The following is an 8663-nucleotide window of genomic DNA, read 5'->3' on the forward strand; positions in this document are numbered from 1 at the left end:
TTCTGGCACTATATCTGACAGTGTTTCTCTGCTATTCATAAGGTTTTCAGTGACTAAGTATTTGGAAGTAGTTTGTCACTCCTTTTTCCTAGTCTGCCTTCATCTGGAATCTCACTGAACCCTGCCCACCATGGGTGACACTACTGGTATTTAAAATACTGGTGGCATAGTTTTTTTTAGAATCATAGCAACTCACAAGCCACCAGAGTATGACAAACTGACAGACGAGTGGTAGTCTCTTGCAAAGGTGCAAGACGTGTTTTTCTCCTTCTCTACCGTCCTTTAGCCTTACTTACTAAGGCAATAGAAGGAGCTCTGGTAGCGTAGTGGTTACGAATCAGGCTGTTAACCTCAAGGTCGGCAGTTCGAAACTACCAGCGGTTCAGAGGGAGAAAGATGAGGCATTCTGCTCCCGTAAAAATTTAAAGCCTTGGAAACCCTGTGCAGGGTCACTGTGAGTCAGAACTGACTCCATGGTACTCAACAACAACAACAAACTAAGGCAATGGAAATGTTGCCAAGAAGTGTGCTGTCTCCCTGTCCTCCCACCGCCTATACCTTGACCTGTCTGCCATGCCTCAGGCTCCGTTTCCCTGAATGCCAGGCTATCCTAGGATGAAGAATCATCTGACCCTATACTACTTACCAGTTTTTACTGTGGGGAGTTTGACTCCTTTTTCTTGGAAAACCTAGTGGCTTATGGGAGTGGAGGTTCATTTTTCTACCTCTGGTGAGAAGATAAGCAGCTAGTTTTCCCCTTGTCTCTGACTCCAGATGAGCAGAGCAGCTTGTGCCAATGTCAATGTCCCTCAAGGCCAGATGACAAGCTGGGGAGTGGACCCCCATATTCTATCTATGCTCTTTGCCTTTTCCCAAAACTCAACACTCACATTCCCCAGAAAGCCTCCTCTCACATTAAACACAGCTTATGGTTCTTGAGTGCTTACTTTCTGCCAGGCTCCATTCGAAATACGTTCCTTGTACTGTTTAATTTCATCCTCATGATAGCATTATTATTACTATTATTCCCATTTTACAGATGAAGAAACTTAGAAAATCTAGTGCATTTAAGTCACTTGTCCAAGGTCACTCAGCTACAAAGAGGCTGAGTTAGGATTCCATCTCCAGTCTCTCTGACAGCAAAGTCCATGACCTTGGCCACTGGGACCCTGGTTTCTTGGACTTTTTGTGTGTTCTGACCCATAACATTTACTATTGATGTGTGCCTTGTCTTTCATTCTTGGTTACAAACTTCTAGAAAATTCAGTCCAGTCTAGTTGAAGAGTTAATTCTGACTCATGGCGGCCCCACGTGTGTCAGAGTAAAACTACACTCCATAGGCTTTTCAATGGCTGAGTTTTTGGAACTATCTTCAGGCTTTTCTTACAAGGTACCTGTGGTGAAATGAGTTTCTTTGTGTGGCATTTGCCTTGGTTCTTTGGAAAAATTCATGTAAGTCCTACTTTTCTACCCCAGAAGGTTTGTTACTTTTGTCCATGTTGATTGACATTTTTTTGTTTGATACTTGTGGTTTGATACTTTTTGTCTGATCCTGAGCTGCAGCTTGCCTTGTTACTGGTATATGCTTTGCAGGGATTGGTCAATCTACTATGCAAATGAAGTGACTATAGATTTTGCAAAGGAAGTATTTATAGTCTTCTATGTCAGCCATTCCTCAGAAGAAAGATGAGGCTTTCTGGTCCCATAAAGATTTACAGCCTCAGAAACCCCTATGCAGGGTCACTATGAGTCAGAACTGATTCCATGGCACACCACCACCACCACCACATGCCAGTGAAGTATCTGTAACCAACTATGCAAATAGAGTGTCTGTGACCTACGAAGAGGAGATTGGTCAGTTGGCAGCCCTGGTAGGAGGGCCATGCCTTAAAATTGACAAGGTGTTTGTGAATTTATGCAGTCAATGCCTCAGAGGCCTTTCCAAGAGGAAGCAAACAGAAGCAAAAGGAAGAAAGGTGAGAGAAGAGAGAAGCAGAGAGAGAGAGGAGGCAAGGAGACTTCTAAAATCACTGTAACACAGGTCAAAGACTAGAACACTAAAGGTAATGACAGCTCTGAAAGTGGCATTGTGAGAGAGTCACTGGTAACAGACGGGAGGGTCAAGAAGACCTGTTCTGAGGACACCAAGAGAAGACTTGCAAGGCCAAAAGGAGCTGAGAGATTGTCCTGCACTGAAGGAGGGAGACTTTGCTTACATGCTTCCTGAACCTAATCCTGAGTTGTAGCCTCTGGAACTTGTTGTTAGGTGCTGTTGAGTCGGTTCCAACTCATGGTGACTCTATGTACAACAGAATGTAACCCTGCCTGGTCCTGTGCCATCCTCACAATTGTTACATTTGAGCCCATTGCTGCCACTGTGCCAATCCGTCTCCTTGGGAGTCCTTTTTCTCTGACTCTCCACTTTACCGAGCATGGTGTCCTTCTCCAGGGACTGGTCCCTCCTGGTAACATGTCCGAAGTATGAGAGAGAAATCTTAGTCCTTAACAAACTACTTAACTATAAGTACAGTTTGTAAATTCTGTGTGGCCATTGATTATCAAGCCCAAAAGAGAAGGAGGGTACCTTCTGAGGGATAGCTGGTGTCAGAACTGGTGAAAAGGTAGGAAAGTGGAGGTATGTCTGACCTTACCTAACGGGAATCAGATTTGGGCTGATTCTGGTCATTTTCCTTCCTGAAGTTAGACAGGTTCTGTTGCTACTCCCATTTTACAACACCTCTGAGTGGACTTGAACTTACAACTTTCCAGTTAAGCCCTGTGTGTGTTAACTGTTTGCAGCATCCTGGGACTCCCATAGTAAACAGTGACTATGCTTTCTGCTCCCACTCCCTTCCTGGAATGACAGGGACAGAGTTGTGTTTGCAGTAGGAGTTCAGCGAATGCCACTTTCTTGTGGAAATCTCACTGGGGGAGCTTTTGAAAGGCTCCACCTACCAAGGAAAGTGGCTTGGCCCTTTATGGAAATTATCGGGAAGATGACTTGAAACACGAGACCATGGCGCTCTGACTCAGACCTAGCAGTACAGCTTGCTGCGGCCTTTGAAGAGCTCAGAGCTATTTACATCCAACTAATGGAGCTGGCCGGCTGAGCTGTGCAGTCAGAGACTTTGTGTACATACTCCAACCTCGGGCCACCTTTGAACCCAGGGAAGGCCAGGGAGTGAGTTGAGGACAATAACGAGAAGAGAACCGTCCTCTTCTCAGCATGGGATCACGGGTGCAAGAAACCAAGCCACACTGCAGAACTGTACGTCATCGTGGAGTAGGTTTTAGTTGGCAATAAGGAATGTAGAAGTCTCTCCCTGTGTGAGGTTCTCCGCATAAATAAATGGCAACCAGCTGTTAGTTTTCCTATTACCATGAACATCCATCATGGCTTGTTTCAAATATAAGTCTGGGAGGGAGAAGTTCAGACTCCCATGAAAGGCAAATGTTGCAATGAAAATCCAGCCCAGTCTGGCACACTTTTGCCTAGAGAAACTCACAAACTGGAAATTTATCTGGGAATTATCCAGGGGTCTGGGTTGGGGTCTGATATTTGTTCTAGGTGCCCCCACACAGGGAGCGGAGTAGGGAATGCATGTTGGGCTCTCATTGGGGGCCTGTTTGGTGAAGTCAGCTCAATGCTGATCGTACTGCCCTCTCTTGGATGCCCTTCTCCAGTCCCTCCTGCCACTGGCCCTGACTGACAGTGGACAACCTTTGGGCTCAGATCCCAGCTTGAAGATGGGCACAGCCTCTGAGTGTTTGAGATGCCCTGGTTTGGGGACAGCTGGTGATAGGCAGAGCCAAATGTCACCATTATGTCTCTGACAGACTCTCCAGTGCCACTCTTTGCCTGCTACAGGGCCAAGACTGGCCCAAACCAGTCTCAGAGAGGGAGGTCAGGGGTCTGCCCTGTTTGCACTGCTCCCTCAACCAGAAACATTGTCATTCTCCTAATTCATTTTTTCTTGCCTTCCATGTGGGAGACCCAGGTTTTACTCCGGGCAAGTATACTTTATACACAACCACACTGTCATTGAAGGCTTGCCTATTGTGATGCTGAACACATCAGCAGAACTTCCAGACTAAGGCAGATTAGGAAGAAAGGACTGGCAATCTACATTGAAAAAGTAGCCTGTGAAAATCCTTTGGATTTTCATGGGGATGATGCAAGACAGGGCAGTGGTTCTTTTCATTTGTACACAGGATCACTGTAAGTCAGGGATCTATTTGATGGTGTGGCGCTGTGAGTTACTGTGCCAGACTGCAAAGCCATTTGAACTACAAGCTCAGTGGTTCAAGCTCACCAGTCGCTCCTTGGAAACCCTGTGCAGGGTCACTATGGGTCGGAACTGACTCAATGGTACTTAACAAAAACAATACATTATTATTATTGTTTTTATATTTCTCACTCTGGAAATTTCATTCATTCACCTACCCATTCTAAAATTGTTTATTCTGTAGCTACAAGGTACCAGGCACTAGTAATATAGAAGTAAGCAGAGACTAAGAGATGATTGCAAATTGTGGGGAGTGCTATTAAAGAAACATACAGGAGATAGAAGGTAGTAAGAGGGATCTAGTCTAGTTAGGGTGACTTCTCTGAGAAGGTCATTTCTGGGCTGAGTCCTAAAGACTGTAAAAGGAGCCTACAAAGTGAAAATCATGGAGAAGAGCATTCCAGAAGGCAGACTAACATGTGCAAAGGCCCTGAGGTTGGGCAGAGCTTGGCTTCTTGGTGGAAATAAAGAACGTCAGCATGGTTGGAATGCAGAGAGTGAAGGTGAGCTAAGAAGAGTATGTAGTGGTGGATTTGTTGGCCCCATGACAATCTGTGGGGTGGACAGCCAGGGAAAGCGAGAGCTCTCTCAAAGGTCTGTGGGGGTTAGTTGTGCTGTACTGAGAATGTTACTTTCTAAGAATTTGGTCCATCAGTGTTTATTAGGAACCTGCTGCTTGCCAAGCATGGTGCTGTGGGATGAGGCAGATTCACTTTAGTTTGGACCATCTGCTGGAAGCCAGGAGGAGCCTTAGGTTTAGGGCAACATGGTAAGACATGGAAACAGAACAGAAGGGGTGACAGTGGCTTCAGTGAGTTCTCTGAGAAGTGGTTGGCTGGATATCATGACCCTCTCCCGTCTTCCAAACCACCTGCCAGCCTGGGGCCTGGGCTTGTCTGGGTTTGTGCTGCAGATGTCATCCGCACTCTGCCCACAGAAGGTGCTGGCAGCATATGTGTTACAAGGAGGTCCATGTCCACACCCGGACTCTTTGGGCCAGGAAGTGGACACCCTGTGAGAAGTCTGGACTGTTGGATACTCTGTCTTTGTGGGAAAGGAGCTCTCTGCCCAGAGATAGCACAGAAGCATCAGGCTGGATTGCAGACTAGAGAAGGGAGCACAGCTCTTTTTAAAGCTATAGACCATGTTGAGCAGGCACTGCTTACCCTGCCTGCAGATGGAGAAACTGAGCCCTGGAGAGAAAGTCACAACATCGCTCAACTATCTGACAGTTATATTTTCCACTTCACTCCATTTCCCTTTCAAAAATGGAACGATGCCTTTACTTGCATAGCTACATTTCCATTTAAAGAAATAGCTGCCTTTCCTTGGAAAGCTTCTATCTACTTTTAGTGCTGTTAGGATGCCTGAGTGTTCCTGAGGCCTGGAGAACCCTCCTGTGTAATGCACACTCTTTACTCCTAAGGAGTCGCATCTTCTCTGGTCTGAGACGCTCTGTACCATCGTATTTTGAGGGGAATTCTAAAATTTCTATGTTTGGTCTGTTTCCTTTCATTGTCGGTTTATGAAAACAGTCAGTACCTATGACCCATGCTAGCCTCCATTTAGTCTTGTGGAGAACATCACCCATACTTACTTTTTGCTTTAGGATTTGGGCTGCAAACAGAGCAGTAGGAGTCAGCTGTCTTGAGTTCTAGCTGTAAGACTTTGAATCCGTGATTTCTGTGAGCTTCAGTTTTTAGTGACTCCAGCAGTGAAGGTTGGTGATCCTTCATCACGTATAAACCTGGCTGTGCCAATCACCCAGTTGAATTGCCTCGTCCCCAGAGAGTTGGCTTCAGTCGGTCTAGGGACAGACCAGAGAATTTGCATTTCGAGTGATGCTGATGTGGATGCTTCTGGTCTAGGGGCCACACTTTGAAAATCACTCACAATTTTATTTAATTCAATTATCTTGATAACCCTATATACTTGGCATTACTATTACTGCCATGTTGTCATAAAGAATCAAGTAACTTGCCCATGGGCACACAGCCACTAAGTGGTGAAACAGAGATTCAAATTCGGGTCTGTGTTACTCCTAAACTGACATTCTTAAACTCTGGGGGCTCAATAAATGCTGGTTACCATCCTGCCCCCCTCTTTAGACCAAATGGTGGCTTTTATCCAAGAGTATAGTTGACACCAAGTGGTTTTCATTATTGTTTTGAGATAAAGAAAAACAGATAATACTCAGAAAAAACTGAAGAGAATTCAGACTTGAAAGGATGGTAATGGGAGAGGTGCCGGCTCATGAGGCAGTCAGGGCTTCCAGGGCTGGGAAGTCATTGTGTAACCTCCACTCAGTATCCCAGGACATCCGCAACAAGGGATCTCCAGCCTGGGCTGGAAGGCTTCCTGTGCTGGGAGCCCACTCCCTCCTGAGACACTGGAACAGCTACAAAGGACTTCCCTTCTACAGTGGAGGTTACCCTGAGGAGGCAGCATAGACCAGTGGGGAGAAAGCCCAGCGTTCTGTCTTTCTGGGTTTCCTTCCTCAACTGCAGGAGGGCACCTGACACTCAGAGGACAAACTCAACAATCTTGAAGGGAGTTGCTATGGGGAAGCTGTAGGGACCATACAGCTGGACCTTCAGACGGATGAAGAATGGGGAGGACTTTCCTGGCAGGGGAAACGGCAGGAGCAAAGGTGCTGAGAGTGGAAATTCCAATGGTGTACTTGAGGCACCATGACTCCTCCAACACCATAACTCAAATGCATCAATTCTTCTCTGGTCTCCTATGTTCACTGTCCAGCTTTCACATGCATCTGACCTGACAGTGGCAGCAGCAATGGGCTCAAATGCAGCAACAATGACTGTGAAGTTGGCCCAAGACCGGGCAGCATTTCATTCTGTTGTCCATTAGGGTCACTATGAGTTGGTGTTGACTCAAGGACACCTAACAACAACAACAACTTGAGGCACATTGTTTTCCTACAAATCCGGCTCTATCTCCCCTGACAGCGTTTGCCCAGTGGAAGTTTATTTCCTACTCTGCTCAACCCATGGATTTGAATAGGAGGCTGGGACACTGGGACAGTCTCCAATTGAGATAAGGGAGAGTTCTCATAGTTGTAATGTTCTAAAAGGGGGAAGTCTTCACCCCCACCCTCCACCTGGGCTTTGGGGGCTGGTGGGGACATGTTATCTTTCTTCGAGTCCTCAGTCCAGCTCCAAACATTTCTGCACACTTTCTTTGTGGGTTATCTGGAAGCCTAGTCATCACAGAGACTTAAGCCAGGTAGTTCCTAAGTTGCCCTTTTATTTTTTGCTGGCAGAAGGAGTAAATTTAAGGAGAGCCCTTGTCCGTGTTCCAGCTCCCCCACCCCTGAGCAGGCCACGCTGAAACTGGTACCTTCATCTCAGTGAGCTCAACCCTAAACTCTCTGGGTCTCAGCTGGATTAAGGGTCTAGATTTTTGCTGAGGAGGAAGGAGGTACTTCCTTAATTGCTGTTTAAATCTACCTAACAATAGCCACATGTGGAGCCAGATTTGAGGGTTATTAAATATGAGCACCATTTTTCACCCAAACATAGCTGGGCAACATGAGATGGGGAAAAGACAAAAAGCCATAAAATCCAAAAGAGGCTTCAGAGACCGTGTTACCAGGGAAGAATGAGGCCTTGGTTTGCTGAGTGTGGCCATGGCCTCCTTCTGTGGGAACCAGAACGCACCACCTGCAGAACTCACCCGCTGTACGCTCTAAGGTCCCAAGACGGTATTGGTGCTTCAGCTAAGCTTACGAGGCCTCGCCCCAGTACCTGCTCCTGTCTTAAAGGGACTCATCACCCTGCAACAGCCATTGGTAAAACCCTGAAGTTTCATGGGTGATACAGAGTGAACAAGGAGATACTGTAAGGGGATTCTTGAAAGAACCTCTAAAATGACCCTTCTGCAACCATTTTGGGGTGAATGGGCACATTCTTCTCAGTTGACCCTTGCCCACAAAGTAGGGTGAAGGGCAAGAAAAGTGTGTTTAGAAAGCATTCACTGGCTCCATGTCTTTCCCTGTAGAGAGTGGTTTTAGTCTTGACATGGCACCATAGGATAAGCACTCAACTGCAAAGTCAGTTTGAATTGCAAGGTTGGCAGTTGAAATTCACCAGCTGCTCCTCGGAAACCCTATACAACGTCGCTGTGAATCAGAACAACAAGAGAGTGGACAGAAGGCACTATGTGTGCTTCTGTGACTCAGTGTCCCTGATCTGCATCGTGGGTACTGAGAGTAGACTTTAAATCACATGGGCTTATTTGGAGCAACTGCATTTTTTTGAGACATGTGCTCGGCATGTGTTTTTTGTGTGTGTGACAGGGAACTGGGTCAGGAAAAGGCCTGGGGTGATCATGGAGCTGCCTCTCGGGCGGGGGGGGGGG

Source organism: Chrysochloris asiatica, unplaced genomic scaffold (assembly GCF_000296735.1).
Source record: "Chrysochloris asiatica unplaced genomic scaffold, ChrAsi1.0 scaffold00087, whole genome shotgun sequence".
Lineage (NCBI taxonomy): Eukaryota > Metazoa > Chordata > Mammalia > Afrosoricida > Chrysochloridae > Chrysochloris > Chrysochloris asiatica.